This window comes from Pinus tabuliformis, chromosome 2_2, assembly GCF_031772625.1.
Source record: "Pinus tabuliformis cultivar Carrire ecotype Pingquan chromosome 2_2, CPIR1, whole genome shotgun sequence".
In the NCBI taxonomy this organism is placed as follows: Eukaryota; Viridiplantae; Streptophyta; class Pinopsida; order Pinales; family Pinaceae; genus Pinus; species Pinus tabuliformis.
Window position 1 is genome coordinate 15,472,435 of NC_142300.1, and position 18,702 is coordinate 15,491,136.

An 18,702-nucleotide genomic window follows, 5' to 3' on the forward strand; every position below is an offset into this window, starting at 1 on the left:
CCTAGTAATCCGATGGTGATTGTGATAAAGCCTAGTTGTATTGTTGAGGGTTCGGGCCTAGTGATCCGGTGGGGATTGCAGTAAAACATGAGGAATCTTAGGTTGGTTTTGTTATGAGTCCCACATTCATGCTTGGAATATGGCACAGGGGTGATTGGATGAAAGAAATATTTGGTTCAACCCAATCAATGGTCGGGTCCAGACCTGGTTGCATTTTTCAGATGTTAATAAGAGCTCTTTTCCTCTTGTGTTCTATGTGTAAATGTACTTGTTATTATGTGGCTTTAATAGTTGTTATATCATTGATATATCTCTGGTTATTTGTTGGTTATAGGCATGTTTTGTTACGATGATGATGTATGGCTCTCATCATGTTTTGATTAGTAAATGAATGAATGATGAATGTATGACCTAATATATGATAACACATCTATTGTGAGAAGGCATCAATCCTTCTTGAAAAATTTCAGATAAGTGTCAAGCCCCTATGTTCAGATGTTCATTTATGACCTGTAGATTTCATGTTCATGATATGTTTGACAAAATTTCTATCATGACTAGTACTTGTTAGGTCAAGTTCTTGTCTAAGATTTGTATGGAAGGCTTTGTCCTTGTGTCATTCATGGTACTAGAAACTTTCATTAAGTTCTGCGAAGAAGTTTGGATCCTAGCCTGAAAAATTGGCTTAAATCCCACGGTCGCAGGCACAAAACTAGGTGAAAATGACTGCAGTCGCTCCCCTGTAGGCATCATGCGTGTGATTGGAGGGTTTCAGTCGAAATTAGGTAGTGTTGTACCAATGTCTGGGAGACCAGGGCACTGAAAAAATAGGTTTAATTCAGGGTTTGAGCACTTGAAAGGGTGGTTTAGACCTTGGGGGTCCTATAACACCAAATAGGGAAGTCATTAAGAGTTTTGGTTTGCCGATTCCACTTACTTAAGGTGATCTAGGAGGTTGAATCATATCATAGTAACTCTTCATCACATGTTTACCTCGATAGGTTGGTAACTTGGGTAAATGTGGGAGGAGGATGTTATAGTTTGACTTGTTTTTTAGTAGAGCTAGTTTATCTTTTTCTTGTAATAAACCCAATTTTAGTAGGACCTCCACAGTGATGATTCCTATGTTGAAATAAAATCGAGGGTAGTTCTAAAATAAAGATTGAGAAATTTAATGGAGCAAAACTTTTGTGCTATGGAATCTCGAGATGGAGAACAATGTTATAGACAAAGAATAATGCCTCATCGTGGATATCTCTACTATACCTATGGGTATTTTGATAGAAGACTAAATTAAGTTGGATAAGAAGGAAAACCATACAATCTGGTTGTGTCTTTCTGATTCAATATTATTGAATGTTTTGGGAAAAACTACAACTAAGGTATTTTGAAATAAGATAAGCATTTTATATTAATCTAAGTCCTTAGTAAACATTTTTTTTCCTTCAAAAGAAGTTATAATCCCTAAATATGAATAATGTATATTCTATGAAAACATATGTAAATGCCTTTAGAATTGTGGTAATTCAATCATCATTTGTCGATATTAAAAGTTCTGATGAGGGTGAGCGCATTAATTAATGTGTTTTTTGTCATGTTCATGAGATAGTATGATTATAGCTATTCGAAGTAATGCGACCGCATTAAAATTTGATGATGTGGCTTCATCCTTTCTATCAAAATAAATGAGGCGGAAAACCATGGATAGTTAGAGCAAAAATGCTTTATCTATAAGAGATCATTCGCTAGAATGAAACAAAAATAAGTGATGGCAAGGTAGATCTAAATCTCCAAGCAAATCCTTAAGGAAACGCTGAAAATGTGGGAAATTTGTGCATTACAAGAAGTATTATAGATCTAAAAGTGTTGATAAAGGGATGGAGTCTAATGATGTTCCTTCCACAAAAGAGAGGACCTCTTCAAAGGAAGTAGGGGATACATACTTTCTCTTCAAGAACACATGTAAATCATGATGTATGAATAATTGACTTGGGTTCTTATTTTCATATGACTCTCAGGAAGACAGGTTTCATGAATATGAGAAGTATAGTTGAGGTCACATTTTCCTAAGAGATGATATGGCAACTAGAATCATGAAACAATAAAATTGATGCTTAAGGATAGAAATTTAGAACACTCCCTAGGCTTTTGCATATTCTAAAGCTAGTTAGAAACTTTATATCTATAAGTAATATGCATGTGTACATATTATGCTTAAATGAGAAATGGTCGAGAAGAAATGATGTTAATGAGGGGAGATCAGAATGGAGCTCTATGCAAGTTGGTGGAAAGCACTATCAGTGATGGGTGTAATAGTTCTATTGTTCCTAAGGGTGGAGACGAAGAAGACATAGCCCCTACTATCTACAAAGAAATGACAATGCTATTGTATAAAAGACTGGAACATATTGGAGAAGAGGGCCTTTCAACATTACATGGTGATGGTATGTTTGCTTGCACATTAGATTTCAAATTTCATCAAAATTTCACATGTGATAAACAAGATCAGATAATATTGTCATAAGGTACTACAAGAACAAAGGGAATCTTATGGTTGGTGACCAATGATGTGTTTGGACTTGTGTTTGTTCCATCACTAGGTAAATATGCGTACTAAGTTTCATTGGTAGATGATTTCTCAAGGAACACAAATTTATTTCCTCCAAAACGAATCCAATGTCTTTGGTAAATTTAAAAAATTTAAGGTTCTTATGGAGAACTAAACAGAGAATAATGCAAAGGTGTTGAGGATAAATAATGATGGAGAGTTTTATGAGAAATAATTTGAGGAATTTTGCAGGAATATAATCACAAGGTAGAAAATTGCTCGATACACATCTCAATGGAATGGGATTAGGGTGAATAAGGCAATGATGGAAAAGAAAAGGAGCATGCTCAATGGCATTAAGTTACAATAAACATTTTGGGTAGATATAGTGGATACTACATGTTACCCCATAAATCAATCACTCTCATTATTGTTGTTTGGAAAAACTCCACATGAGGCATAAACCTATAAAAAACCCTTGCTTGAACATCTCAAAGTTTTTTGTTGTGTTTCTTATGTACATGTTCTAAAGGAAAGCATGTGCAAGTTGGGTCATAAACCTATAAAATGAATCCTTATTAATTGTAAATATGGTATAAAAGGTTATAAAAATTAGAACCCAATAACTAAGAAGACTATTCACAATAGAGAAGTTGTATTTACAAAGGTTAAAGATGTTCTCAAACAGGAAGACATATTAAGGGAAAATTAATCGAAGATAATAGGATTTGAGTTAAAAGATGAAGAATATGACTCAACAAAAGAACATGAATAAGAAGAAGAAGAAGAAGACAAAACCCCTACTATCTGTTAACACCCAGGTTGTTCCCTATGACTCCCAAGGGAATACGGCCGGGGTAACCACTAACCAATCTTTGGATCACAGCTTCTAGCCAAACTGTGATCAGAGAGGGCTCTCTCTTTATGATTTGTCTCTGTTATGATGGTGTTTTAGGCTAGCTATTGTGCTCAGGTTTCTGGTTTATGTTTTTGGTTGAAGGATCTCCTTCAGGTCTTATGATGTAATACTTTGATGGTGAGTTTCCATTGGGCAATGGAGTCTAGATGCTGTGAGATGATCTTAAATGTTGAGTACTGTTCTAAATGCAAGGCCTGTTGTGTATTTAACAGACAAATTTAAACTTGAGTGATGATATGTGTCAACCAGCAGAAATCTGTTAAGAATTTTCTGTTATTGTTGGTGAAATGAAAATGAACGCAGAAACAGGAACAAAGTATGAATTCCTGTGTCAGTGGCCAATATGAAAGATGTATTCTGAAAGTGCAGCAGCTTAAGAATCACACTTTATATAGATTACACCTGAAGAAAACATTTATAAACAACACAGACTGAACTCAGGGTGCTCAGTGAGCAAATCCTGGGAGTTATTCTTTTTCTCTGTTGCTTAATATCGGAAATCAGATAGCGTATATGGATTTATAACAAAACAAACTAAACATGGAGAAAGTTACAGAGACTTATTGCATGGTAAGATACGCAGGGATCCAGCAGTCATGAACAGGAACAGAACATCTTCAACACATCAAGCATCCATGAAATTCCATTGCTTTCCTTTATTAACTTTCAGAAAACAATTACAGCATAAGAGACTCTTCAGGAGAAATTCACAACAACCCTTGCTATCTCATGCGAAGGGGATTTTATAGAAAGGTGTATACAAAATATCTCAGGCATTGAGTCATCTGAGAGAGAGAAAATATCTTCAGTAGTGTTCAGAAAGTAGGCAAGAAGTTATTACAATGTTAAATGCAGCGTAAATGCCCTTTATGTCTGTCAGAGGATTGTCTTGACTTTTAAGAGTCACTGAGTCGGTTGCATTACTCTGTATTAATTCTGGAGGTACGCATTTACTTTTGGCTGCGCAGTGCATTCTCGGGTTTGCCAGCTGTGGTTCCCTTTTCTGCTTTGTTGGCCGCTACATCCGCTGAGTTGGCTCAGCTTTGATTTTATGATGCCTGCTGACTTTGTTGACTGTTCTTTTCATCAAAATTTGTAGAAAAAACAGAAGTTGGTGAATGACTTACTGTTTACAAAATTCTCTGAATTGCATCTGTCCACCATTCCTGTGTAGGGAGCTGATGCTTGAGGATGGCCTCCATTGTCTCTTCAGCTTCTGTGTATTTGAAAAAAGTTGGGGCTACATCAAACAAGTGATTAATTTCATTCATTATAAAAAGTAGATTTTCTATCTTACTATAGAAGATCTGTCCTGTAATAGGCCCTGTGTCTTCTGAAGTGCTGGCCTTCTCATTGACCTGTGCTGAGGCAAAAACATTTACTCTTTTAGCATACTGTTCATGGGTGAATAATTTCCCTCCGTTGTTCAGTAAGCTAGGGAGTCCTCTACTCTGCAACACTTGAAACTTCTCCATGAACTTATTTACCTCTGTCTGCATATCTTGGGTTCTCCTGTCCAATGTCTGCACTAGACTTCTGAGAGTAAGAACCCTCTTGATCATTTGAATAGTCTTAGTTCTATTTGTGATTCCAATGGTGGCTAACTGAGAACTTGTTTTGTGGTTAAGCACATTGATCATTCTTGTAGCAACTTCAGGCATATTTCCCAATAAGGCCCTTGATGTTCGGATTTCCTTCTGTGCCTTTGGGATGAGCTCTAGTTGCTCATGGATTGTCTCGATATATGGCCATTGGTTGTTGATGGATTTACCAATATTGGACCATATCATTGCTCTGATCTCAGATATGATTTTATCTAGCTTGAGCTCATTCTCAAGCTCCTTGATCCTGTCTTTAAGAGCTTTGATTTCCTTGGCCTTTTCTCCCACCTCTCTCTTTGTCTTATCATGCCTTTCATTTACCTTGGCCAGCTTTTCCTTAGTTTCGTTCAGCTCTGTCATCTGGGCTTCCAAAATTTGTATTTCATTCTTTAACTTCTGCATATCTAGGCTCTGATCTGTGCTGATGGGTGCTGCTGAAGTAGATGTGGCTGTTTGTTCAGCCTGCTGAGGTGGAGGCACAGTAGTAGGAACAGTCTCCTCAAGATTGATGACTTGAGGAGAGGGCTGAGATGTCTGCCCTTCTTGTGCTTGTTTTGATGATGCTTGTAGAGGTGCTTGTGGAGGTGCTTGTGCAGCTTCATATTGCCCCAGTTTTTCTTGTGCCTTCACAAGCTCTTTGTAAATGGAAACTAGTAGGGCAGTAGAATCCTGCTCATACCTTTGCTTTGCTACCTCATCAGTCTGTGGATGGATAGTGGCTGGAATTTTGATCTTCTTTCTTAGTGCAGCCATGTCAGCATCTCTAAGTTTCAGGATCTCTTGTATCCCTTTGATGTCATTGGGATTGTGCCCAATTTCTACAATGATTTCCTCCAGGGCTCTTATCCTGTTGTCTTTGGCCTAAGAAGAGGCCCTCTCCAGTTCTAGCTGGGAAGCTATGGCATTCAGACTGCTGGTTAGTTTGTAATTATCCAAAGTCTTGTCGGCCAATGAAGCATACACCATTTCTCCAGTTTGCTTATGCAACTCAATTATGTCCATAGGGTGTATATCTTTGGCAAGGACCTCTAGGTTGGTCCTAAGATAGTCAGCAGTGGATTGTGGCTGGAGTGCCGTAGGCATAAAGTGACTCATTATCATTTTGCCTTCACTTACATCAAAAGCAGACATAAGTCTCTGCTGATTGGAAGGAGCCATGTTTAGCAGGTGATTGTACAGTTGTACCTTGATAGGGTCACTCCTCCTCTTGATGTCTATAAACTGCTGCTTGATGCTTACTTGTCCCTCTTTCTGCTGGCTGGAGGAGCTGACCTCCCCTCCCATGGTCCTGTCTTGTTCCTGCTGGAAGGAACTTGCTGAAGTTTCTCTGCTGGGTGGGCCCATGCCCAATGCTTCTCTTATTGCTATATCCTCCTCTGGAAAATCATTGAGTCTCTGTCTTTTCTCTCCCTGGTCTATAGAGGATGTCAGGGGAGTCTCTCTGTCTCTTTTTCTAAAGACAAATGTATCCTCCTTTTGAGGGGTTTGGAGGACCGAGGCATCAAAGGTAGTGTCTTGTCTTGTAGGCCCCGTTTTTTCAGTGGTCTGAGGAGTCTCCACTGTTTCCTTTTGCTGGGCAGACTGCTCCTGCCTTTGTTCTTCTTGATGTTGTTGCTCTTGCTGTTCTGGTTCTTCTTGCTGCCCTTGCTGCAGCCCTTCTGCTTGCTGCTGTTGTTTTTGTTGCTGTTCCTGCTCCATCTCTTTGCCTTTGCCCTTTTCTGAGATGTTTTCACCAGTTCTTGTAGCTTGATGTTGGGCAGTTGAAGAAGACGCTGCTGCTCCAATTTGTGTGCCTGGCAGTGAAGGGACCTGTGAATAAAACTCAAGGTCAGCCAACTTCTTAAGGTTTCTTAGAGCTCTTTGATTAAGCTCTTCTTGGGTCACATTTTCTTCTAAAGTTCCTCTTCTCCACTTGCTTTGGTTGGCATATTTTTCTAAGTTAGGAAGGCTATAATGACCATAAGCAGATAATTTGTATTTGAGCCTCCTCATTGTAATGAAGTTGTGGGGTCTTAGGGTATGGGGATTTGAGGATGAGAAGCTGTATTTGAGACCAAGGCACCCAAGTATTCTATCTGCCTCTCTCCACCCTTCATCCCTCTCATTGAGAAGTAAATGGCCAAGTTGATTTCTGATTTTTAACTGTGCCTTCTTACCTTTTCCTGAAAAGTGGAGCATATCCACATAACCAAACTGCCTGAAGTATTCCAAGGCAAGTAACCTCATAGGCACAAATCTAGGTAGTTTAAATGGGGGCAACTCACACCCATATAGTCTAATCACGGTGTGTGTTGGTAGAAATACCAATCCCCAATACTGTATGCTTTTGATAAATGCAGGAGTCTTTGCATTTCGTCTGTCAATCTGGGAGGAGGTGAACCCAATAGTAGAGTCAAGGCTGGATGGATGAAAAGATCAATAAATTCGCAGTAGGTGTATGGAGAACAGCTCACTATGTGAAAAACGGATGTCCAATACACTACTGATCTCAGATTGCCCTGTGCATCTTCTCTCTTCTTTGGGAAGGAGAACTTATCATGCTGGAAGTATAGGAGCAGATGATATAGGTAAGAGGTGTATTTAAATACCCTTTCTCTTGACAGATTCATCAACTGCTCATGCATCTTATCTGATATGTATGTGGCATAATCATAGTAGATTGGTTTCTTTCCTGGGGAAAACATAAGCATCATTTGTAGAACAGTTTCATCCACATACTCCACTGAATCATATCCCAAGATGGGACTGATCATGTCAACAAGGTCTAAGCCCAACTGGTTGAGGTAGACATAATGGATGGGAGGAATTTGCACAGTATCAGCTTTGATGAAAATCTGATTAAGCTTTGTGATTTGTGCCTCTGTTATCCTGGCTCCCTGTACTATTAAATCAGCTAATGATAGAGGAACCAACTTTTGATCTGTCTCGAACTGCAACATCTCCCTGATGGCTTCAGGGGTAATGAGGAACAGAATTGAGCCTGAAGAGTCCAGCACTGCCCTCTGGGATGCATCATAGTGGTCAGCAACTAAGTGTACAAGCTCAGGGAATTGATTAACCTGAGGAAGCTTGAATATTGGGAGGAATGAATCCCAAATTCCCAGGATGTCTGTCCCCCTCTCATGTTTGATCTTTATTTCATTTAGGATTTGCAAATGGAACCTGCTTCTGCTCAACATCTCCTCTGATATCTTGTAGTCCAAGTCTGCTAATGCTCTGGTGTCCAATGTTCTATTAGGGACATTCAGGGGAGCCACATTGAGGGCTATAGGAGCTACAGGGGGGTCCATGACTCTTCTTTAGGATTTCTGCTTGCTCAAGGACTGTGTTACTATGCAGAGTAACACCAACAAGGTTTCTTTGCAGAGAATGTTGGTTTTGTAAGTGAAAGGTGGAAGTAAGGCTGCAGCAGTTGAAATATTGCCTCTGTGTGATTAGGTGGGTGGCGAAAATGTTCAGAGGATACTCTTTTGTGGTGTATTTATCTCCTGCAGGTGACGGGTTCGCGATTGCGCGAACCAGTGACAGTTTTTCTTTCGAATTACCGACAATTGGCTCGACAGAGACTTAGTGATGGCTCTGGTTCAGTTTAAATATCAATTCGGTGGCATTTAACGATGAATTTGGAGTCTTAAGGTCTGTTACTCATTGACATGCGAAATGCAGTGAAAATGGAGTTTCAGAGCTCAAATGATGAATACCTGTAAATTTGGACCGGTCAGAGCTTGTTAGTGCTGAAGAAATGGACGTTCTGGTGGTCAGGAAACACTTTTCCGCGGCCGGTGCAGGTTTAGACGTAGTTTTGCATGCAGAATAAAACGACGACGAACGCACAAAGATGGCAAAAAAAAACGATTTTTTGGCTAAAATAGACCTTTTGGTGTTTTTGGCGCGAATCCGTGCTGACGTCAGCATGACGTCATTGGTGGGGTCAAGGTTGGATGACGTCATGCTGACGTCATCGGGTGACGTGGCGGGGTCTGGTTGGTCCACAGGGGCAGTGAGATGGCAGGACAAGTGGACCAATGGCAGGGCAAGGGTCTGACGGGACAGCGTACCTGGGTGACGGAGCGCTGACATGTTGCTGACGCGGCGAGGACGTAAGCGAGCGGGATGAGGAAACCAGAAACCAGCAGTGGTTTCGTATCGCACCGCTTCCGGTACTAGGGCGGTATTTGCAGTTGTACCTCCGACGCATTGTGGTGAGGGCGCGTGGCAGCGGAGTGACGTACTCAAAATACGGACGTCGGGAGATAAGTTTCGGGCAACGGATGAGCTCCGACGTCATGGTGACCGTTAGATCTACGGAGGTTGATCGGACGGTGGTCGGATGGCTGATATGACAGGGGGATAGTACGCATAACTGTCGGACGTCGGAAGGACTCCGACGCGATCAGGGCCGTCGGATCTGGAGGGCCTGATCCAACGGTCATCGGGGAGGTGACATGGGCAGTGTATACGGAATCGGGCGGAGGCATATAAACATGTTTTGCACGAATTTCCAATGTATTTCAAAAAAACAATTTGTATGCGCTAACCTTCGTTATATAGCAGAAAGTGGGTTTTTCATGATTTTTGCTCTTTGAAGCGGGTGAAGGTGGGAATTTAGGCTTTTTAGGGGTTTTTTATGTGCAAAAGGGGTGAAATAGAGGAATTAGCTCATGAAGGGGAAGGGGTAGTTGGCATAGGTTCATCAACATGACCTGGTGTCATTTGATCCCTGACTCGAGACTTTATTGGCTATAATGCCAAGGGGGTGGGTATTTATAAGATTTTGGGATTTATACACCTTGGTGTTAGTAATATTAGGGAAAAAGGTGATATAAGGGATTTATATAATAGGGTTAGTGTTAGCATGGAGTAGGGGGTAAGTGGAGGAGGAAACCATTAAGTTTATGTGAAACAAACTTGGTTTTAAGAGTAGATCAAAATGAAAAGATCTTTTAGACAAGAAATGTGGCTTCTTAAAGATTTAAGAACCACCATGAAACCTTAGTCTTTTCCATGAATCTAAGCTGATGGGGGAATGTTAGAAATGAAATTGGAGGGGAGTGAGGGAAGTTAGTCATGCTTCCTGCTGCAATTTGATGAAGAAGAACACCTTAATCAATTAATTGACTTTGCTTTGATACCCACAGTTACCATCTAGCAATGGTAGGGATAACCTTTCTGCAACCCCAGCTACTTACCCAACTACCTGCCTAGCATTTTTTCTTCTTGGAGGGTGCATTTGGACTTGCAAACCCTTACTTGCCTTTTCTTTTCTTTGGCTTTTTTCTTTGTTATTTCTATCTACTTCTACCCTTATTTCTTCCAAGGTCCCAGATTAAGCTGTTGGGAACCTTTTCTTCTCTACCTGAACTAGTTGTCTGCCAAGATTAAGCAGTTTGGACAGACTCCTTTCTCTATTCTATAACTGAAAATTGAAAACATGGCATGATCCAGCTTAAACTGTTGGATCATCCACCAAATTGAAACAAGATCATCACCTTTGAAACACTTTACACACCTTTTGTTCTCTAGGAAATATGGGATCTTTGTGACATCAAAGCAGAGCATATTTGGACTTTTACCTTGCCAATCATGAAATATGAAACCTATTGGTATAGGTATCCAACAGTGGCTCCACATGGGGATGGTTTTTCCTTTGAAAGACCAAGAACAGCAGGTCAGATTGCCTTGCTCCATTGCTGCCTATGTCATCCTTAAAATTTGCTGTTTTGAAGTACCAAATTTGGTGCTCTCCTTCTTGGTAGACTTCTGATTTTATTTGCCCTTTGCTGGTTGGTGCATCACTTAGAAAACTGCATTTTACAATCTAAAACAGAAAGTAATATGTACATCTGCATATATACAATGAATCCTTAGTTTCCACTCATGGGGAATAGTCAAAGTAGTGCTTCAGCATCCTGCCATTGACAGGACCTTCATCCAAGTCAGTTTCAGTTAGACTTTTAAGGAAGTAAGTGTTGTTACCTTGTACTGCTTGGACAGCAAATGGTCCTCTCCATAAAGAATCAAATTTTCCATGTTTTCCTTTCTCTTCTCTTCTTGCATCCCACTTTAAGACTTTGTCCCCCATATTGAAATCTTCTGCTTTGGTTCTTCTATCAAAGGCCTTTTTTAATTTTTCTTGTAATATCTGCACTCTGCTGAAAACTTGTTCTCTAGTTTGCTGTAAACAGATTATCTGATTGATCCTCCTTTGCATATCATTTGGCTCTGCTTGACTCTCTTGCAGAAGCTTCATAACAGGCACTCCTAGTGATGAAGGAAATTTAGCTTCTAATCCATAGACTAACTCATATGGGCTGGTCCCAATTGATCTTTTTGTTGTTAGTCTGTCTGCCCATAAAGCATTGACTAGTTTCTTATGCCAGTTCTTTTTGTTCTCTTCCAGCACCTTCTTTATGATATTGATTAAACTTTTGTTTGATGATTCAGCAAGGCCATTTCCTTGAGGATAGTAAGCAGTAGAATGGCCCAAAGTAATGTGAAATTTATGGCAGAAGTTCACCATTTTCTTGGATCTGAAGGCAGCAGCGTTGTCTGTTATTATCTTGTCTGGACAGCCAAATCTAGCCAGTATATTGTTTTCCAAAAACTGAATGATTACTGAGTCATTTGCTTGTCTGCATGGGGCAGCTTCAATCCACTTGGTGAAGTAGTCTGTTGCTGTCAAAATCCATCTGTGTTGGCCTGAAGATGAGGGATGAATTTCCCCAATGAAATCCAAGCCCCATTGTTGGAAAGGTCTCTCTGTTGCAATAGGTTTTAAGGGGAGTGGCAGCAACTGTCTTTTGCCCTCAAATACTTGACATTGATGACATGAGGTGGTGAATCTCTTAACATCTGAGAACATGGTGGGCCAGTAATACCCTGCCCTTAGTATTTTATCCACAGTGGACTTCCAATATAAGTGTCCACCACAGTCTCCTGCATGAAACTCCTGCATGATATTGTTAGTTTCATTCTCCATTAGACAGTGCAGCAATATCCCTTCATGGTTTTTCCAAAGTAAATTTCCGTCCATCACACAAAATCTAGATGTTTTCATTTTTAGGAACCTACACTTAGTTCTGGACAGTCCTGGGGGAGCACACAGGTTTTGTAACACATAACAGATATCAGAGTACCAAGGAGATTGTTCAAAGGCTACATTGATCTTTGGAGTCGCCAGCTCTGTTTCACTGTCCAGTTGATTGATATCTAAGGCTTGGAAATTTGCTTCTGTCATTAATTTGGCCAAACCTTGCCCTTTTATTAGCTTTGTAGGTTTTATTTCAATGTCAAATTCTAGTATGTTGGCAATCCATTTTCCTCTTCTGCCCTCTAAGTTTTCTTGGGTGAGAATGTCTTTGACAATAGGACTTGGTACATAAGCCACAACGTGGGAGTAAAGGATGTAAATCCTAAAGTCTTTAATAGCTTTGATCAAAGCATAGGCTTGTTTCTCCATAATTTGATACTTTAGAGGGGCATCTCTAAGAGCCCTGCTGAAGAAGGCAATAGGCTTCTCATTCCCTTGATCATCTTTCTGTAATAAAACAGCAGCAATAGTATGCTGGGAGGCAAAAGAGAAAATAATAAAGTCTCTGTCAAACTGAGGATTGGTTAACACTGGGGTTTGAGTCAGGGCCAATTTTATACTTTCAAAGGCTTGTTTTGCTTCAACAGTCCATTTTACCTTTGAATCTTTCTTTAGCATATTGTTTAATAATCTGATTAGTTCTGCTAAGTTTGGGATAAACCTTCTTAAAAAGTTAATTTTTCCTAAGAATCCCTGCAACTCCTTGACATTCCTTGGGTGAGGCATTTGTAGGATAGCTTGTATCCTGTCTGGATCAATTCTTATGCCATCTTTTGAAATAATGTGCCCTAAGAGTTTCCCTTCTTCCAAGCCAAATAATGACTTCTTGGGATTTAAAGAAATACCATATTTCCTGCATGTTAGGAAAATCTGTCTCAAATGTTTCAGATGTTCTTGGTCGGATTTCGAAAAGGGTGTAAGATCATCTAAGTAAATGACTAGGAAGTCATGAATCTCTTTTGCAAAAGCAATGTCCATTGCTCTTTGAAAAGTTGCCCCTGCGTTTTTCAATCCAAAGGGCATTTTTACATACTTGAAAGTTCCCCATGGGGTTGTGAATGCAGTTTTGTCTTGATCCTCAGGATGTACTAGGATTTGATTGAAACCTGAGAAGCCATCAAGTAATGAAATCCTTGAGGCTCCTACCACTCTTTGGAGAATGTGATCCATTTTGGGTAAAGGGTAGTTATCTTTGAGTGATACTTGATTCAGATTCCTTAAGTCTACACAAAGTCTAATCTCACCAGTCTTTTTCCTTGTAGGGACTAAGTTGGAAATCCATTCAGAGAATCTGATTGGTGCTATGATACCAGCTTTGAACATTTTATGCAACTCTTTTTCAATAGAAGGAAGGAGCATAGGATTGATCCTTCTCAATTTTTGTTTGAATGGTTTTTGATTAGGCTTGAGGGGAATGGTATGCTGGATGACAGAGGTATCATAGGACTTTAGATCCTCATAACCCCATGCAAAAACATCTTGAAACTCTTTAAAGAGGTCAATGTATTTGGGTTTTTGATCAGGGGGCAAAGAAGCAGATAGCTTTATTATTTTAGGCTTGTCAATAGTACCAATGTTGCATTCTTCAACTGCTGCGTCTAATGGCTGCATCTTTGGCTTCCTGGGGACATCATTTGAATCAAAAATGTCCTCTAGTGGGGTAAGGCCTACTGGAAGGAAGTTGTCTTTGAGTTGTATGATTTCAGCTTCAGCGTTGCTCACCTCTTCACAGTCAATTTGGTGAATTTGCTGAATGTTTTGATTATTGAAAATGGTTGGATTCAGTAATTGTTTTGCTGTTCTAGGTGATATTGGATGAACCATCTGTTGGAACTGTATTTGTGATTGACTTGCTTCATCAAGTATTTGTGATTGACTTGCTTCATCAAGTATTTGTGATTGACTTGCTGATTCAGTGTCAATATTTAATCCTGCAAACTCTTGTTGTGAGGTTAGAAAATTGTTTATTTGCATATCATTCTCAAATACTTGCCATTCTTTGACATTGTTTGGAATAGAGGGTCTGTATCTGACCTCGGCTGTAAAACAGTTATTGGGTTCTAGTGGGAATTTGAAGGTGCTGGCAAATGTTGCCAAACTGTGTGCGTGGAGATTGTGGCCCCTTGAAATTTTTGTGATAAAGAACTCAGAGAAAGTCTCCAATATTTCAATTACAGCAGACCTGTAAGATCTCAACCTTTTGTCATTGGTGACAAAACTTCCTTTCACTTGTTGAATTACTAGATCAGAATCTCCCATGATGGAAAGCCTAGGAGCTTGTAATGACTTTGCTAGTTTGAGACCTAGTAACAGAGCTTCATATTCTGCCATGTTATTAGTGCACCTAAAATTTAATCTATAAGCCCTGCCTTCTGCATGGTCTTTCCCTTTGTTATGTATCCAAACTCCAGCTCCTGCCCCTAACTTGTTAACCGAGCCATCAAATTCTAGGACCCACAGGATATCTTGTTGAAGAGGAGGTTTAAAAATCTGTTCATGGGATGGCCATGTAAGCAGGAGTTGGGGTTTCTTTTCCCGCTTGTTTTCTAGGACAGTTTCATCACTTGTTTGACAATCTTTGACAACTAGAGGAGGGATAATGTCTATTGTTGGACTGATTGATGTTTTATGGGTGCTACTTGCTTGATTAATGTTTTGTTCTTGCAAGAGTTTCTTAGTTCCAATATCATTGTTTGAGAGGCTTGCACTGTCATTGAAGAGAATGAAGGAGTCTATGTCTGAATGGACAGCATATATTGGAAAATGTTGAGGCTTTTCTTCACTGCTGACCATGTACTTCATGAGTGTCTCCCTGTAAAGTCTTTTTGGTTGTCCAAAGACAGAGATGGTGGCATATGACATATCTAATTGCAGGGAGCCTTGGAGTTTGGCTCCCATGATCTTGATAACAGCATCCCATATTTAGGTGGGATATCAGCGACTACAACATCCATTAGAATGGTTTTATTAGGGTATTGAACCAGGGATACACATAAATCTTTTATTAGGCCTAAACATTTGACTTGGCTAGAATCAAAGGAAAACAGGTCTTTGTATGGTCTTGTTATATCCAAGTTCAATCTTTCCATGACTGCTTTTGGCATAAGGTTGTGAGAGGCGCCTGAGTCGAACATTGCATTATGCAGTATTTTATCATGAACATGCAAGCTGACATAAAAAGGTAATATCCCTGTGACCATTGTTTTTCCATCTACCTCTGGGCCAAACAGTAATTCCGGAGTGTCATCTAGCACATTTACATCATCTTTGCTATTAGTGAATTGAAGAGATTTCTTGATCTGTTGCTTATAGATGTCATGCTTGGCTAGCTCTGAGAGGGGAATTGCTATCTTTAGCTTGCCAATCTCTGTGCCTAGGTCAAAAGGTTTATCAGCTTGGGTTTTGGAGTTATGGATAGCAGCCCTTTCTTTGCTCATTACATCTTCTTGTTGGTTTTCATCTTGACTTTGAGACCTGCCCCTTTTGCTCATGTCTGGAGGGGTGATATCTAAGTCAGGGTGAGAGGACGAGGTTGCCATAGGCCGTTGTAGTGGTGACAAAAGTGTGGTGACCTCTTCAACCACCACTTCTTCTGTAGGCAAGTTTGTTTTGTCATTAGGTTCTGTGACTATGGTTCCTTTAGACTGCTGTTTATCTTTTATCTTTTCAGGCTGATTTACATTTACAGTCCTACTCCTTAGCTTGTATTGTTTGTGAACTTCATAGACAGCACTATCATATCCTTGTTTAAAATCAAAGGATTCTCCTGATTTAGTTTGGAATATTTTGATTTCATCATCCTCATGGTCCTCTTGTGTTAAGAAAACCTGGCTTTTACCATCTAGACCCATTAGATTAATCTCAGGGTCTTCATTAGGTTCAGTTGATGTTGAAGTTTCTGCATATTTTTCTTGGAAAGGGGGTCTAATGTCTTGGTCAGCACTTGTTCTCAATGTTTTGGTTTTGGGTTCTCCTAAAATTCGGATTTCTAGGAGGTTGTTTTTTGTGGTGCTTCCCATGATGACTTTCTTTCAACTGATTTCACTCTCTTTCACCCAATCTCTTCATGCTATTTAGTATTGCATCCAGCTTTTGATCAAAGCCCGAGGTTCTTCTTTAAAGGCAGTCCTTTTCTCCAATTTTGCCCTGTTTCTTTTACAATTAGGTTAGCTTCCACTGTGACAGCAACCCTTTGAGCTTCTTCAAGGGTTGGAGGATCTCTTTCCTTCAACTGATAGGCCATATCAGGGTCAAAACCATCAGGGAATTTATACAGGGCTAAATCAGGAGGAGGCCTTAAGTTCTGTGGAATAGCATTATATACATTGTTAAACCTAGCACAATATTCCAAAACTGTCTCCTGGGGACCTCTCTTAATAGTGTCATATTCACCAAGTACGTGGAGAGGATCTTTCTTCTTCTCCCATATCTCAGTAAAAGCTTCGTAAAGCTGATCTGGTGTTGTAATGGAGTTTGCATTGAGGGATCTGAACCAAGTTCTAACATCCCCAGTTAAACTTTGAACAAAAATTCTCATTCTGACAGTGTCATCATCTATCTCATGGTCTCAAAGTGGTCTTGCATCTTCTTGGCATGCTGGATAGCTGTTAGAGAGCCATTTGAGTCAAAATATGAGATTTTTACTTTGATAATCTTGAGGTAAGGCCCGCAGCATTAGCTGTATCTGCAGAGGTGCATACCTGTTAGCCATATTTATGAGGTTAGAGGGTTAATAGGAACAAATGGGACAGCAGGGATCAGTGGTATAACAGGGTTAATGGGATGAGTAGCTAGTGGGAGATGGTCAAAGGAGTATGTGCAGTGGGATGCAGATGTGAGAGGAGGACTTTGCGATGTTGATGGTGAACTAGGGGAACCAGGGGTGGACCGGAAAGAAACTTTGCAAGGAGTGGGAATGAGGCTGGGATGATCCGAACTTATATTTGCATCAGCAGGCTCTTCCTGCTTTTGCTGTCTCCGGATGTTTCTTTGGATGGTATTTGGATTATCAACAATGATGGGTGGTTTAGGGTCAGGATTTGCCCTAGTATGCCGAGGATTTTTTCTTAGGAGCCAGCTTCCAACCTGTTTTTGGGATTTTGTAAGGAAGTTTTTATATCTGCAGGACTGGATGAAGATTTTGGAAAGGCTATATATTCTCAAAGCTAAGACGAAGATTTCCCAAACAAGCTCTCCCTAAAGCTGTTAATGTGATGCAGAAACAGTTCTAAGGCCTCTAGCTGATTTCAGGTTTGATGGTAACTTTGGAAAATGATAGTAATTGAAAAATCCTAAGAAGTCCCAGTGGAGTCGCCAATTATGTTAACACCCAGGTTGTTCCCTATGACTCCAAGGAATACGGCCGGGGTAACCACTAACCAATCTTTGGATCACAGTTCTAGCCAAACTGTGATCAGAGAGGGCTCTCTCTTTATGATTTGTCTCTGTTATGATGGTGTTTTAGGCTAGCTATTGTGCTCAGGTTTCTGGTTTATGTTTTTGGTTGAAGGATCTCCTTCAGGTCTTATGATGTAATACTTTGATGGTGAGTTTCCATTGGGCAATGGAGTCTAGATGCTGTGAGATGATCTTAAATGTTGAGTACTGTTCTAAATGCAAGGCCTGTTGTGTATTTAACAGACAATTTAACTTGAGTGATGATATGTGTCAACCAGCAGAAATCTGTTAAGAATTTTCTGTTATGTTGGTGAAATGAAAAATGAACGCAGAAACAGGAGCAAAGTATGAATTCCTGTGTCAGTGGCCAATATGAAAGATGTATTCTGAAAGTGCAGCAGCTAAGAATCACACTTTATATAGATTACACCTGAAGAAATCATTTATAAACAACACAGACTGAACTCAGGGTGCTCAGTGAGCAAATCCTGGGGAGTTATCTTTTTCTCTGTTGCTTAATATCGGAAATCAGATAGCGTATATGGATTTATAACAAAACAAACTAAACATGGAGAAAGAAAGTTACAGAGACTTATTGCATGGTAAGATACGCAGGGATCCAGCAGTCATGAACAGGAACAGAACATCTTCAACACATCAAGCATCCATGAAATTCCATTGCTTTCCTTTATTAACTTTCAGAAAACAATTACAGCTAAGAGACTCTTCAGGAGAAAATTTCACAACAACCCTTGCTATCTCATGCGAAGGGGATTTTATAGAAAGGTGTATACAAATATCTCAGGCATTGAGTCATCTGAGAGAGAGAAAATATCTTCAGTAGTGTTCAGAAAGTAGGCAAGAAGTTATTACAATGTTAAATGCAGCGTAAATGCCCTTTATGTCTGTCAGAGGATTGTCTTGACTTTTAAGAGTCACTGAGTCGGTTGCATTACTCTGATTAATTCTGGAGGTACGCATTTACTTTTGGGGCAGTGCATTCTCGGGTTTGCCAGCTGTGGTTCCCTTTTCTGCTTTGTTGGCCGCTACATCGCTGAGTTGGCTCAGCTTTGATTTTATGATGCCTGCTGACACTGTTGTCTGTTATTTTCATCAAAATTTGTAGAAAAACAGAAGTTGGTGAATG

At 40.0% G+C, this 18,702-nt stretch overlaps 1 pseudogene; it reads right to left on the reverse strand.

Moving 5' to 3' along the window:
* LOC149191311 (GDT1-like protein 5 pseudogene) overlaps positions 1 to 18,702 on the reverse strand; it is a 69,957-nt pseudogene that overhangs the window by 50,659 nt on the left and 596 nt on the right.